We start from the raw sequence: 14,930 nt of genomic DNA on the forward strand, positions 1-14,930 counted from the left end.
GCACATTGTGTCTGTTCACTTCACCATTAAGAAAAAATGTTGCTTCATCACTGAAAACAAGTTTCGCACTGAATGCATCCTCTTCCATGAGCTGTTGCAACCGCGCCGAAAATTCAAAGCGTTTGACTTTGTCATTGGGTGTCAGGGCTTGTAGCAATTGTAAACGGTAAGGCTTCTGCTTTAGCCTTTTCCGTAAGATTTTCCAAACCGTCGGCTGTGGTACGTTTAGCTCCCTGCTTGCTTTATTCGTCGACTTCCGTGGGCTACGCGTGAAACTTGCCCGCACGCGTTCAACCGTTTCTTCGCTCACTGCAGGCCGACCCGTTTATTTCCCCTTACAGAGGCATCCAGAAGCTTTAAACTGCGCATACCATCGCCGAATGGAGTTAGCAGTTGGTGGATCTTTGTTGAACTTCGTCCTGAAGTGTCGTTGCACTGTTATGACTGACTGATGTGGGTGCATTTCAAGCACAACATGCGCTCTCTCGGCTCCTGTTGCCATTTTGTCTCACTGTGCTCTCGAGCGCTCTGGCGGCAGAAACCTGAAGTGCGGCTTCAGCCGAACAAAACTTCATGAGTTTTTCTACGTATCTGTAGTGTGTCGTGACCATATGTCAATGAATGGAGCTACAGTGAATTTATGAAATCGCTTCAATCATTTGTAATAGCCCTGTAGACAGAGGTCAGGCCCTGCCAGAACAGCTTGAACTGTCCTGCCCAGGGCAGTAGTCTTGTGACTACCCCAAAGATGGTTGTGGACATTAAAATCCTCTAGAAGCAGCAAGGGAGAAGGGAGTTGTTAAAGAAGGGTGGTTAGGGCAAGGGATGTGGGCAGCCTATCAGGTGGGAGGTAGAGATTACAGATTGTGATTGGAGTGGCCTGATGGATCGTGACAGCAATTGCTTCCAGAGCAGTATGGAGGGGAACCCATTTACTAAAAATGTCCTTGCGGACCAAGGTGCAAACACCACCACAGGCCCGCAAGGGGCCAATTCAGTTCCAACAGAAAGTGTGGAACCCACAAAGGGTGGGTGAGTAAGAATTGACAAAATGGGTCTCCTGGAGAGCAATGCAAGCAGCAGAGTAGGAGGAAGGAAGGAGCTGCAACTTCAGGGAGTGCAAATATCCACTGGAGGATTCTCAGGCTGGGGTCCAAATGGGAAGCAAATGGACCGGAGTCAATCATGCCACATAGTTGCCATCCGTCATGGATAAGGATGGAGTAATGTCCATATAGGTGGGGTCAGACACTGTTGGTTCATTGGCTGGAGGGGGGGAAGGTGGCACCTCACGGGGTACCAGAGGGGCCTTGCCCTTGTTCTTGTGTTTCTGCTTCTTCTCTTGTGAAGGAAGAGAAGGGCAGACTGCAGCGAGGTCAGGCACGGAATTACACCTGGCAATCTTGGCACCCATCGGGCACGGATCGCAAGGCCAATGTGGAGCTGCAGATCGCCTTCCTGGGGGATGCTGTGAAAAGGAGTCCCGGGAGGGAGCTCCATTACCCGCAGCTGCTGAAGAAGGGGAGCATTTCTCCGGCGGGAGAGGGGGAGCAGCACCTGAAGTGGTGGGTATGAGTACTGATGGGGAGAAGGAGAGTGAGGGTGAGGCAGAAAGTGTGGGACGAATGGGGCGTGGCTGGGAAGAGAAGGGATAGGAGGGTGAATGGATATAACTGAAGCAAAAGTAGAAGTTGTAGGCATGGAATGGAGCCGGTCGTACTTTCAACAAGCCTCTATGTAGATAAGTCGATCTAAGGTCTTGTACTCTCGAATCCGTCGTTCTTTCACATACACCGGACATGCTGGCAAGCATGGAGGATGCTGCACATTACAATTTACGCACACTGGCGGGGGAGCACAGGCATTCCCCTCATGGAGGGGGCGCCCACAGTCACTGCAGAGGGGTCACTGGTGCAGCAGGACGACATGTCTCCAAATTTTAAGCATTTAAAGCATCTCATCGGTGGTGGAATGTAAGGTTTCACATCACGCCGCTACACCATCACCTTAACCTTATCTGGGAGGGTATCCCCCTTGAAGGCCAGGATAAAGGCGCCCGTATCGGTGCAATTGTTTATAGGGCCTCACTGTACACGGCGGATAAATTGAACTCCTCACCGCTCGAGGTTTGCACGGAGCTCCTCGTCAGTTTGGTGGAGGAGAAGATCCCGAAGTAAAATGATGCCCTGTACTGAGTTCAAAGACTGGTGTGGTGCAACGGAGACTGGGATGTCACCGAGATGGTAACAAGCACACAGGGCTTCAGATTGGGCAGCAGAAAAGGTCTTTATGAGCAAAGAACCACACCGCATTTTACTCATGGATTCCACTTCGCCATACTTATCTTCAATTATCTCCACGAAAAACAAAGGCTTGGTCGTGGCAAAACTTTCGCCATCTGTCCTGGTACAAACCAGGTACCGAGGGAAAGGTTTCAACCCAAGCCAGCGAGCTTGACCCTCTTCCCAGGGTGTGGTCAGGTAGGGGAAGGCCGAAGGATCGGAAGGAGGAGTGTCATGTCTTCTATCACTCTTAGAGACGGCCACAGAATGGCCAGGACGTTGAAGCTTTCGTCGCTTCATGTGCAAGGCATCCAGCCTAGAACCACCCACTCCAACCAGGGGCTCGTCCCGTGGGCGCCACCCAGTCACAGCTAGGGCCGTCTGGCATGGCGGCCATTGCCGGGAGTTCTGATGCCCCAAAGTGATGAGCATCGACTCCTTGGCATACACAATGCATTAACAGCTCAGGTACTAGCAGTGTGATCCCTGTGTTGTCAGGGAGCTTAGCCAAGTGGGTACTTAACAGCCCCACCACAAGGACTGGCTACCGTGCTGGTGACCTAGAAGGAAGGGGTGCAAGGGGAAAAGGGAGGGGATGGGGAAAGGAGTCTGCACCATGGAAACTAGGTTGGGAGTTCATCCCCAAATGGGTCACACTGAACGGAAAACGTTGGAAATGGCGGTCAAACCCCGAGGGGACCAAAAACGCTGAAAATTAGATGGAAACAGCAAACTAAACAACAGCATATACCAAAACAAAGCCGGGAGGATAGCCAGGTCGATATAAAGAAGTCCACCAAGAGGTAAAGGAGGGGGGGGGCAAAAACAGGGAAGGAAAGGAACCGGGATGGTAATGCAGTCTGGAAAAAGAAAGAGACTGCAATACCTCGGGGCCCTGTGTGCGCCACACATGTACCCATAAAAGGGACTGTGGGCCCCCCTGCGGGTTCCATGCGAAGGTCATGAAACTGAAGGTGATAGATAAGGCTGGAGTAGTGTCATTAGGAAGCAAATGAAGGCCAAGGTGAACACGGGCCACCATACGGAACCAAGGTGGTGAAGTGTTCACACCTACAGGCAAAGTTGCAGGTAGCGTGAAGTTAAGCCACCAGAGCTAGTGACGAAAGTGGACTCCAGGAGGTAGCAGACAGGAGGGATGCACCCCATACTTGTGATCGAAGGAGCCATCAAAGCAGGAGGCATAGGATGGGTGGCCTCAAATGGCAGACAAATGGCATGCACATCTGCTGAGGAGAAAATCACGGCAACAGGACAATGGCAGTTCAGAAGCTTCAGCATACAGACTCTAAACCGGGCAAGTGTAAAAGGCACCAGTGGCCAAAAGGATGCCACGATGTTGGCTAGTGTTGAGACAGCGTAAGAGGAATGGATGTGCAAACGCATAAACAAAGCACCCATAGTCTAGTTTCGAACGGACAAGGGACTGGTACAAACGGAGGAGGGTGGTGCGATCTGCACCCCAGGAAGTACCACTGAGGACACGTATGACATCAAGGGACCATGTACAGTGAGCTGCCAGGTAAGACACATGGGAGGACCAAGAGAGTTTGCTATAGAGCATGAGCTCCAGGAATTTTGTAGTTTCAACAACAGGCCCAAGATATAAAGATGGTGGGAGAAACCACTGTGCCACCAGAAATTCATACAAACGGTTCTGGCAGTGGAAAAATTAAAGCCATTGTCAATGCTCCATGAATAAAGACAATTGAGACATCACTGAAGACACTGCCGTTCAATGAGACAGGTCCATGGAGAACTGCAATAGATCGCAAAATCGTCAACAAAAAGGGAGCCAGAGATTCCTGGTGGGAGACAGCCCATTATAGGGTTAGTAGCAATAGCAAAGAGAATGACACTCAGGACAGAATCCTCTGGTACACCATTTTCCTGGATAAAGGTGTCCTACACGACATAACCCACACACACCTTGAAAACTCAGTCTTTTAAAAATTCCTCAAGGAAACGGGGCAGGCAGCCACGTAAGTCCCATGTGTAGAGAGTACAGGGGATACCAGTTCACCAGCAGGTGTCATAGGCCTTCTCCAAGTCAAAAAAACATGGCCACAGTCTGGGATTTCTACAGAAAACCATTATGACATGGGTGGACAAAGTGACGAGTTGATCAACTGCAGAATGGCTAGCTTAAAATCCACACTGTGCAGTGGTTAGTAAATTGAGAGACTCGAGCCATCATACGAGCCGGGCATGAATCATATGTTCCATCAGCTTGAAAACAGCTGGTGAGAGATGGTTTGGTCGCTATAAGGTAGGTGTTTGTCCTTACCGGGTTTAGGTATGGGTATGATGGTGGCTTCACGCCAGTGACCAGAAAATGTGCCCTCTGCCGAGATGTGGTTGTACATATTAAGCAGAAAGTGCTTGCCCACAAAAGAAAGGTGCTGCAACATCTGAATGCGGACACTGTCTGGCCCTGGGGCGAAGGATCAGAATGAACTCAGAGCATGATCTAGCTGCCTCACAGTAAAGGTGGCATTGTAGCACTCACGATTCTGAGAAGAGAAGGGTATCGCCCAAGCCGCCGCCACTTGTTTCCGATGGAGGAAGGCAGGCGGATAGTGGGAAGAATTCGAAATTGCCGCAAAATGGCAGCCCAAGAGGTTGGAGATAGCAATAGGGTCCACAATGACATCGTCTGCTACTGTCAGGCTGGAAATTGGGGAATGGATCTTGGTCCCAGACAGCCGTTGGAGGCTGGCCCACACGACGGAGGAAGGGGTGGAACTGTTAAAAGAACTAGTGAATGAAATCCAGCTAGCTTTTTTACTATCCCAAAGAATGCGACAGCACTGTGGACGCATCTGTTTATAATGAATGCAGTTTGCCGTCATTGAATGACTGTTAAAAATGTGGAAAGAACACATTCGCATGTGAGTTTTGTTGCGGCATGCCGTTGTCCACCAAGTGACTGGGATAAGGCATGGTAAAGAGGAAGGGCGAGGAATGGAATGATCTAAAGCGGTAAGGGTAACGTTAGTAAAATATTCCACCTGGTCATCACAACTGGGGAAATCTTTTTCTTTGAAGGTTGCCAAAAAGGCGTAAAGCTGCCAGTCAGCCTTAATAAGCTGCCATTTGGGTGTGCATGCAGGTGGGGTACTAGCCAGCAACCGGAGAGCACATGGGAAATGGTCACTCGAGTAGGTGTCAGAAAGAACGTACCACTCGGCATGATGGGCAAGCTGGGCAGTGCAGGATAGGTCCAAATAGGAATAGGTGTGCGAGGATTTGGAAAGGAATGTGGGTCCTCCTGCATTAAGACAGAACAGCTTAAGTTGATTAAGAAGGTCATCCAAGAGGACACCTCTCTGACAGGTTCTGGGAGAACCCCAAAGGGGATGATGTGCATTAAAGTAGGGGAATTGGGTGAGGTAGCTGCCCAATAAGCTGGAGGAAGTCTGCCCTCGTGACATTGAATCAGAGGGATATTAATGGCACAAAGGGAAAAAGTCAAGCGAGGAAAACAAAGTGAACTGCAACAGCTTGAAGATCGGTAGTCAGAGAGATGGGTTGTCTATGAACGTCATCGCATATGAGCAGCATGACTCCCCTATAAGATGGAATGCCGACCTCAGAGGGAGAGTCAAAACAGACCGGGAAGAAATGCAAAAGCTCAAAACGGTCGTGAGGGCGCAATTTTGTTTCCTGAAGGCAGGGTACAACGGATGCTGCAATTCTAAAAGCAGCCATAAATCCTCTTTGTGGGATCGAAGGCTGTGAACGTTCCACTGGAGGAGTCATGATGAGGAAAAATTGAATGTGTGTCACCTTGGCAGCTGCCAAGTGCCAGTCTGTGAAGACTCACAGCTACAGGGCACAGAGGCAAGAGGATCCTGCTCCATGAGTTGCACAGAAGCATCGGCTTTCTTATGCTGTCGGTCTGTGGAGTCCAACGCAGAAAATCGGTTGGCGGTGTCCACTGGTGACAGGGAGGCCAGCCGGGCAAAGGTATCACATGATGACGTGTTGAACAGGATCTTCGAGTCTGCGAAGGAGAAGACCGTTTGCCTTTTGTTGGACGTCTTTGAGCCGTTCCGGTTAGTGAAGGAAGACTCAGATGTTGGTGAGCTGGAGGGACATAGGAAGTAGTCATGGGAGTATTCCTCCTGTCCTTTCCAGCCTGCCGGTTGTGTAGCTGGTGGCTTTGCCCCTTGAGGCGAGAGTTTGATGGCTTGTTGCACAGCAGGACGAGGTGATGGCAATGCTACCTGGACACTGAGTTATTTCACAACCTCAGGGCTAAATTTGAGGTCACATGTCTATATGAACATGTCCTTCATGGAGCAAACGTAGCAAGACTAGAATTATAACTGCCAGACTTTAGAATGCAGGGTTTTATGACTAGCCAATAACTTGTGTGCGACTGGGTAAGACACTTTTTCTTCTACGTGGATCTCATGGACAGCCCGCTCATCGAGATACATGGTACAATCTCGAGAGGAGGCAGCACGGTCATCTTTGCAGTTTATACAGTGGCAGAAGGAGGTGGACAATCTTAGTCATGCGCATCCCTACCAAAGGTTACACATTTGGCTGGGTGTCGACAATATGTTTTAGTATGGTTGAAACAATGACAGTGATAGCAGCACATCAGGTTCAAAATGAACAGTCGGACTACAATAATTTTATAGCCTACTTTGATCTTAGATGGAAGCACCACTCTATCAAAGGTGCAAAAATAAGTGTGTTTGGACATTAAGGAGGAATCTACCTTTTTCGTCACCTGATGGACAGCAATGACACCCTAATCAGAGAGGTCTGATTGGATTTCGGCCTTCGTCAGACAGTCGAGCAGCTTAGTTTAAATAACACCATGGGAAGAATTCAAAGTACTATGGGCCTCGACCTGAACAGGATAGCCGTGGAGAAGCGAGGTGTCAAACATTTGCACTTGGAAATCAGAAGTAGTCTCTAAAAGCTAAGTGCCATTCCATAAACGATAGCAGAATTTCACAGGGCTGGCAATTGCATAAACACCTTTCTGAATAATAAGCTGATTTACCATTGTGAAGGATTGACCGTCCTCAGTGCACGAAACCACGAGGAACCATGGTGCAGCTGGGAAGGGTCTCTGAATCGTTAGCCTCATTCTGTTTACTTTTCGTAGGCATGGATTGTGAAGATGATTGGCTCATTGCGAGAAAATCTCCATGATTGCCAGCATCTCCAATGGCGCACTCCTTCCAACTGGGGGACCCGTTCACAAGTGGCCACACCCGCCTTACGTGATTGTTTACAACTCAGGTCACACCTCCCGAACACATGACAGAGGCCCAATCGGCAACTTGGGAAGGTAACAGCTCAGGCAATCACCCCTCCCTGGGCCTGGCCTGTACCAGGAGGCACGTGAAAACCCTACCCACTTGTTACCCAGTCACTTGCTACACGTCAGATGTGTGGGCCGGCCTTCAGGAGTGCCTAGGGAGAAAGACGAAAAAGAGGAACCAAAACGGTGGTGAAACTTCTTATGCCAGAGATGAACAACGTGGAACATTCCCAGTAACACCCCAGATATGTTCCCCACGGAGGAGAAGGGGAGGGGGGGGGGGGGGGAGGGGGATAGCAAGAGGTCAGACATTCAGGGAAAAGTTGCTGCAAAGGCTGGGGCACTGTTGTAGCTAAGCACGAACCCGCCAAAGAGTGACGAGCTCTCGGGTTGGAGGGGGCACCTCGTTTGGCGAGCATATGTGGGGTATGTCAGACAAGTAATATAACACAGAAAGCAAGACTTGCTCTTTAATAAAACCTCTTACGTTATCAATTACACTTAGGTTCTGTACAATTTTTCTCAACAACAAACGGATCTTCTGCTAATAAAGCTTGTTCATTTATATTCATAATTAGTACAAGATTTCACCTTCAATCAATGAAATGATTTATTTTCAAGAACTCTGGCTACAAAACACCTGGAAAATCTCATACCCTCACAAAATACAACACCTACACCCAGAAATGCTGCTGCCCCATGCACACAGGGAGAGTCCTTGGCATCAGCATGATGTTAGTACACCCCCTGATGGAGTACATTACAGCATTTCCATACGTGCAGCCTGTGAGTTCAGCTAGCCTATCATAACTAACACACAGGAAAGCCACCCTAAGGTTTTCACTTACATACTGAGTATCTTATTTTCTTTTTAATCTATGTATGATGGGAAAACTAGTTCTTTCAGAATACGTTTACTCTTAAGTAGCTGCTGTTGGTCCAGAAAACAATATTGTGTGGAAACAAAAGCACCTGTAATGTACTCAATTCAAGTTCCCATACCTGGCGCACCGAATGTGTTAATTTATTTATTGCAAATGCAGTGCTCAAGTATGCAATTTTTGTAGTTATTACATGTATGAGGGGGAGTTGGAAAATACGTTTCCCCTTTCGACTGTGGGCAGAGTTGTGTGATAGGGGCGAAAGACGACACGGCAGATGAACACGCAAGTGGAAGACACCGCTACACCATTGGGTAGAGGTCGACCACGATCCAGCAGATGGCGCTGTCGCAGGCCTGCGCAAAGCGGAGGCGAGCTTCTCAGTCTTTGCCCAGAGCTATGGAGAGAAGGTGCGCTTTGGAGTCATGGTCAAAGGTGGAAGTGAGAGCTGTTATCTGCTATGAATGGGCAAGTGGAGTATCAGGCACAGAAATTCATAACTGCCTTGTTGAAATGTATGGGTCAGGTGTGATGTCGAGATGGTGACAGCAATTCAGTGATGGACGTCAGCAAGTGCAGGACATACCGAGACCTGGACGGGCGTGCACAGACACTACAGATGCACATGTCAGGAAGGTGAATGATGTGATTAAAGCGAACCAAGGTATCACCATCGATGGAGTAGCAGCAGAACTTGGAATCAGACATGAGCGAGTTCACAAGATCATCCACGACATTCTTTGATACAGGAAGGTGTCAGCACGATGGGTGCCCCGCCAACTGACACTGACACACATGGAACAACACATGGCGTTCAGCCTGGAACAGCTTGTGCATTACTATGAATCTGGAAATGACCTTGTATTTTGGATTGTGATGGGGGATGAAACATGGGTCCACCATTACACACCCGAATTGAAGTCCGCATCCATGGAGTGGAAACATCCGTCATCACCTGTCCAAAAGAAGTTCAAAAGCACTCCGTCTGCAGGTAAAGTGCTACTCACCATTTTCTGGGACACAAAAGGAGGTTTGCTGCTGGACTTTCTGGAGGATGCAACCATCAATGCTGCACAGTACTGTGCGACTCTGTCGAAATTGAAAGAGCTGATTCGGAAAAAGTGGCCTGGTCTTCTCAGAGACCACACATGGCAACGGCAATGTAAAACACAAATGCAACTCTTGGCTGGGAGCGCCTACACCATCCGCCTTACAGTCCGGATATCGCACAAAGTGACTTCCATCTGTTTCCTGCTTTGAAGAAGACTCCATGGAAGACACTTTGGCAGCAATGCCGAAATCAAACAAGCCATTCAACACTTCTTCCGTATGCAATGCCCTGATTTTTTCCTGGAAGGCTTTTTGAAGAAGCTTATAAAGCCACATGACAGATGTCTCAACGTACTTGGAAATTATGTAGAAAAATAAAGATATGTCTTATGTTTAATGTCTCATTCTCTTTTTTTCCTTTCACAAACAACTCTGACCACAGTCGACAGGGGAAACTTATTTTCCAACTCCCCACGTTATTAATGTACATTAGTTTCTCAAGCTGTATAACATAAAAATCCATCACCCCTTAATTTCCACAGTGGCTCCAACAAATTATAAACTAGATAAAAAAGTTTTCCAGACTGGTGTTAGAAACTGAATTGGTTAAAGTACTGTACAGACATAGCACAACGTTCATCCTTCATTGAATGCTACTTTTCACACTTACGAATCTCAAATAAATCTAACCATTACAACTGCAGATATTATAATGCATAAGCTGATAGCTTTGCCTTTGACAAACCCTTTAAAACATGCATGAAAGTTGTTAAAATTAAAAACAAAGGAACAATGACTATTAATTTTATATCCTGAGTGACAGTCCATGCTTTGGGGATTAAAAGAAATCCCTTTTAGGAGTCAAACTTTTCCCTTTATGTGATACTCTGTGTAATGGCAAACCATTGCTACAGGAAAATAAAATATGAAAACTTAAGCATGCATTACTCTACTGTCTTGATGTTTTTACACAAAGGCACAAGGTACCATGCACCATATGGTGGCTTGCAAAATACGTATGTATACGTAGATGAGATTATTTATTTCTGCAATCTTTACACAACAGCATGCACAGTCTCCAAATGTCACATCATTTAGATGACAAGAAAATGGTAATTTATTTTCAAAATATTCAAAAGTGTCATTTTGTACCGTCAACGTATTAACAGTGACAAAACTTCCGAACTCTACAGGGCTACAAAATGGAAACGGATACAATGCTAAAATCTGGAATGGCCAGGCTACATCCAAATCAGAGATGGTGGATGGGACGGCCTGAATGAAACCAGGGACACAAAACAGAGGTGCATCATGTATCACATAGCACATACTGTATTTCCACCTACACAGTATAAAACAGACATAATATTATGGAGAGCATAGATTGCTACTCATCTCAGAGGATGTGTTGAGTTGCAGGCACAATGAAAAATGTAGAAGTATTTACTCTTAAGCTTTTGGAGAGGGTGGCTGTCTTTGTGTGTGTGTGTGTGTGTGTGTGTGTGTGTGTGTGTGTGTGTGTGTAATGGGGGGGGGGGGGGGGGGAGGAGTGTGGGTGAGTGCATTTCCTACTTCAGGCAAAGACCTTTGTCCACAAGCTTATGAGTAAATACTTCAGCAGTCTTTTTCATTATGCCTGTCTACGGCTATGCCTACTGTATGTGGTGAGCAGCAATACATCCTTTCCATAATACTGTCGTTATTCAATCCTGTACTTTCCATTGCTTGTTAAAACAGAGTTATTCTAAACTGCTGTGAATGTATGAGCACAAGCAGTTGAGACTTTAGATGAGGTGTGCTTTAATGCAGTTCTACCATCAATCCATGCATACCTATTAGGCAACAGTCGCACATGACTAATATTTCAATGTTAGAACAAAATAAATGCTTCTCAAAACTATTTACCTGATATAAATATTAAAACAAGCACTCAACTGAATCATCTTTACACCTTATACAGCTGAGTTTCAAGTTTTGCTCTATGTCCAACTAAGCCCTATGGAAAAACAAATTGAAATAACCCAAGAGTACCTCACCAAACAAAAAAATGCCAAACACCACTATTTCCCCTCATAGGCAACTGGTCATCTAAAACTGTTTCTAAATTTTTACCATTTGTTCACAAATTATTTCCCAGTTATCCAAATAAATTCTGACTTGAATGTAGCTCAATTCCATGTCGACCAGAATTGTAAATACAATTTTCTTCAGTAAGGTCCAAATTTGGGGCAGAATAATTGATCCCCCAACGAAACTTAATCCAGAAGAATTACCACAATTACAATGTACACAAGATAACGTAAACAGGGTCAGATAGTGGTACTGTATGGAATAATTTTGACGCACCTCCTGATCAAATGAAATGAAAATCTGATGTAGAACAACAACATAGGACATAAACAGTCATTCTGCTCATAGTCGAAAATTTGTTCCCCCTGTACCTGCTGCAACGATTTATGTGAAGATCGACAGAAGATAAATATGCTAACTAATAGTTTACTAACTTCTGGCGAAAATCAGGACGTAGCTACTATCAAATTTGTAAAACACGTCCACAAATACCAAAACAAAACTTTCCCTTGAGCTGTTAATTCTCTATCACGCACTGAGTACAGTTGCCTTACCTTCCATGCATTCATTGACCGATTCAAAATCGGAATATGTTCTCGTTTCCGGCTTTGGTGCGGGTTGGATTAGAAGTATCGTGTGACTCTACAACAAAAAACAAGCCTATGACAAGTACTGGTTCCATAAAATTCTAAAGCTAAAGAAATATTACCAGAAACAAAAAAAATATACAGCAAAAGTTCATTCACTTTACAATACCATTTTCCTGCTTAGCAAGACGCTATTAGCCAATAAGTCACCCTAGCCGCCTCTCACAACACCGTATTGCCCACAAACTTCTTGTATCATAAACCAAAGTGTTTTACCATTCAAAACATTTCGAAAAATATTATCTTTGCAGTCTATAAGCTGATAGTCAACATGCTATACAAGCCTGCACATGCATACCTTCACAAAAAATTGTGCCATCAAAATGGATTGCGGAAACACTCTACGGGCTCATCTCCTCTGACATGACAGTCATCAGGGTGAAGTTGTTTCATTTCAGGGTGATTCTCTGTGCACGTCTACAGAAAGGAATGTCCCCGTCAAACAGAGAAGTGTTACTATTGTGGTAAGTCACCACAACAACACTTCGCTTAGCCAAATAAAGAACGGTAAAGGAGGGTTTTTGAAATACTGTATGTGATACACAAATTCGGAACATTGTAATAGAATTAAGAGTCTAGCAATGACAGCAGAGGTTATTAATATCCAAAGGGAAATTCATAATGAAAGTATTCCCAATATTGCGTATTTTCCTTATTTGTGAGAGGTGAAACAATATGAAAAATAACTTCCAAATATTTCGAATCTCGTCATATATGCTCAAGTAAACATGCACATAAAAGTACCTTAAACAGTATTTACAAGGCAATGTGTAATACCTTTTTGCTTTATCCATCGTGTATTGTGCTCTTCCCAAATACAAAAAAATATGAAAACAATTGTATTTTTCTCCTTTGGTAGACCCGACGCTTTCGCTGTTAATCTGTTTACGTTCTTTTCTAAGCACAGCGTAAACTTTTTCTTTGTATAGGCACTGTAAAACCTACACAATTTTTAGCTTTTATACATTTCACCTCACACTCGTAGGAAAAATATCCAATGCTCATGTAGCCTTCACAATCTATCGCGAAATCAAAGCGGAAATAAAGATTAAGAGGGCTCAAAGCACAAGAGGTCTCAAAGCACAAAATCCACTGCTGTAACGTGAGTAAGCGCGACCGAAATATGTTCACTTCTGCTATTAGCACAAGACGTAACTCCCCATCTCACCCTCAGCCCCCCCCCCCCCCTCACCAAACACACACACATCCAATGATAATCTCACACCTTTTCTTCCTAGGCCTTCTTGGCATTGTAGTTCCATCCAGCTCCGTTTGTGGTATACATGAATTCGATTAACTGAAACGCTTTGTGGAACTTGACGTTTCGTTCCGTTAAGTCCAGTATAAATTGCTCTTCTACTGGCCACATGATATGCGCTTCCCCCACCACCACCCAACTGCTGGTAATGGATCTGCTGTCATTCTGTTTCCGTTGGGTCTATAGCATACATCTTGGGCCGCTTGTTTATATATGTGAACAGTTATTGTCATAATAAAAATGACCTTTCTCTTAGACTGCACAAATAAATATGTTGTAAAGCGACGAATTGTTCCTAAACTTTTGTTGACAATTCTGATATTCTAAGAGAGATCACTTACAGAGATTAATATGTACAGCAGTCTTTACCCATTTAACAGAGAACATTAGAACTACAGCGATTCCTTAAGTAAACTGACAAAGAGACAGAGCGAAAAGATTCTGTTACAGCACTATACAAAATGCAAAAAATGTACATATGAAATTATGTATGATATACAAAAATCACAACAGGAACACAGAAAAATAATTAAGACGCCTCCTACTTTATTTTTCTCCTTAATTCTGCAAACACTAGTAGTACAATACATGTCTGAAGTTTATTAAATTGTTGTACCAAACAAGATACAACTATGAAAGTATTATAAAACAGTCAATAGAAACAATGATCCATGAGAATCTAGTCAATGGGAATCAAGGGTATCATCTATGTTGACCATGGAATCCTGCATTAGGTAGTATAAACTGAGAATGTATCCAGCAGTGGCCAGCATGTGATACAGATAAAGAACGCCTATGTAGAGACTGTAGAGCTTGAAGTGCATGCTCCACTCCGCATCCACTCTACTGCTGCACCCGCTAAACATACACTCCACGCCTGCCAGCCACAAAAGACCCAGCCTGATGGAGGGGATGGCCATTTCAATATAAATAAAGCAGTATCAGATCACTTTTCCAGAAGATTGTAATACTCATCGAAAGGTGGCGATTTGTTAACACTGACACCCAACTAGAAATCGGAGAGCTTTTCATTAGTACATCTATTTTGATGTTCTGATCACTTTTCTTAGAATTTTACAACACAGTCTATAATGTTATCTAACACTGTCATCATCAGTTTCTGTTCATGCCAAGTAAAGTGTTCTCTTAGTTTTGTATGATGTTCTGATTTCGTTTGTAACCCAAGGATTAGGGGAATTCAATCTGCTTCCATCAGTTAGTTTCTTAGGAATGGTTTCCAAAGTAACTGTAACTGCGTTACAGAATACATTGATCTTTTATTAACACCAAGGTTGTTGCATACATCCTTGCAGCTTGTATCTTGCATTCTTGTGAATTTATTCATTTATTACTTGTATAGTTTTCTATTTATTTTTATTTATGTCAAGCAAACCTATACTAATTGTCAAAAGCTGATTATTGTGGTCTGAGATGACT

The 14,930-nt window shown here is 44.9% G+C and overlaps 1 long non-coding RNA gene across 1 annotated transcript in view; it reads right to left on the bottom strand.

Moving 5' to 3' along the window:
* The window catches only part of LOC126418692 (uncharacterized), a 34,286-nt gene extending 21,530 nt beyond the window's left edge, over positions 1-12,756 (bottom strand). Inside the window, exons 1-2 of the long non-coding RNA XR_007575886.1 lie at positions 12,345-12,756; positions 12,143-12,230 (exon numbers count right to left, since the gene is read on the bottom strand). This is a non-coding gene — a long non-coding RNA (uncharacterized LOC126418692). The remainder of the gene's footprint in view (positions 1-12,142; positions 12,231-12,344) is intronic.
* Between the last annotated feature and the right edge of the window lie 2,174 nt (positions 12,757-14,930).

The sequence above is a fragment of the Schistocerca serialis genome, chromosome 9 (genome assembly GCF_023864345.2).
Source record: "Schistocerca serialis cubense isolate TAMUIC-IGC-003099 chromosome 9, iqSchSeri2.2, whole genome shotgun sequence".
In the NCBI taxonomy this organism is placed as follows: Eukaryota; Metazoa; Arthropoda; class Insecta; order Orthoptera; family Acrididae; genus Schistocerca; species Schistocerca serialis.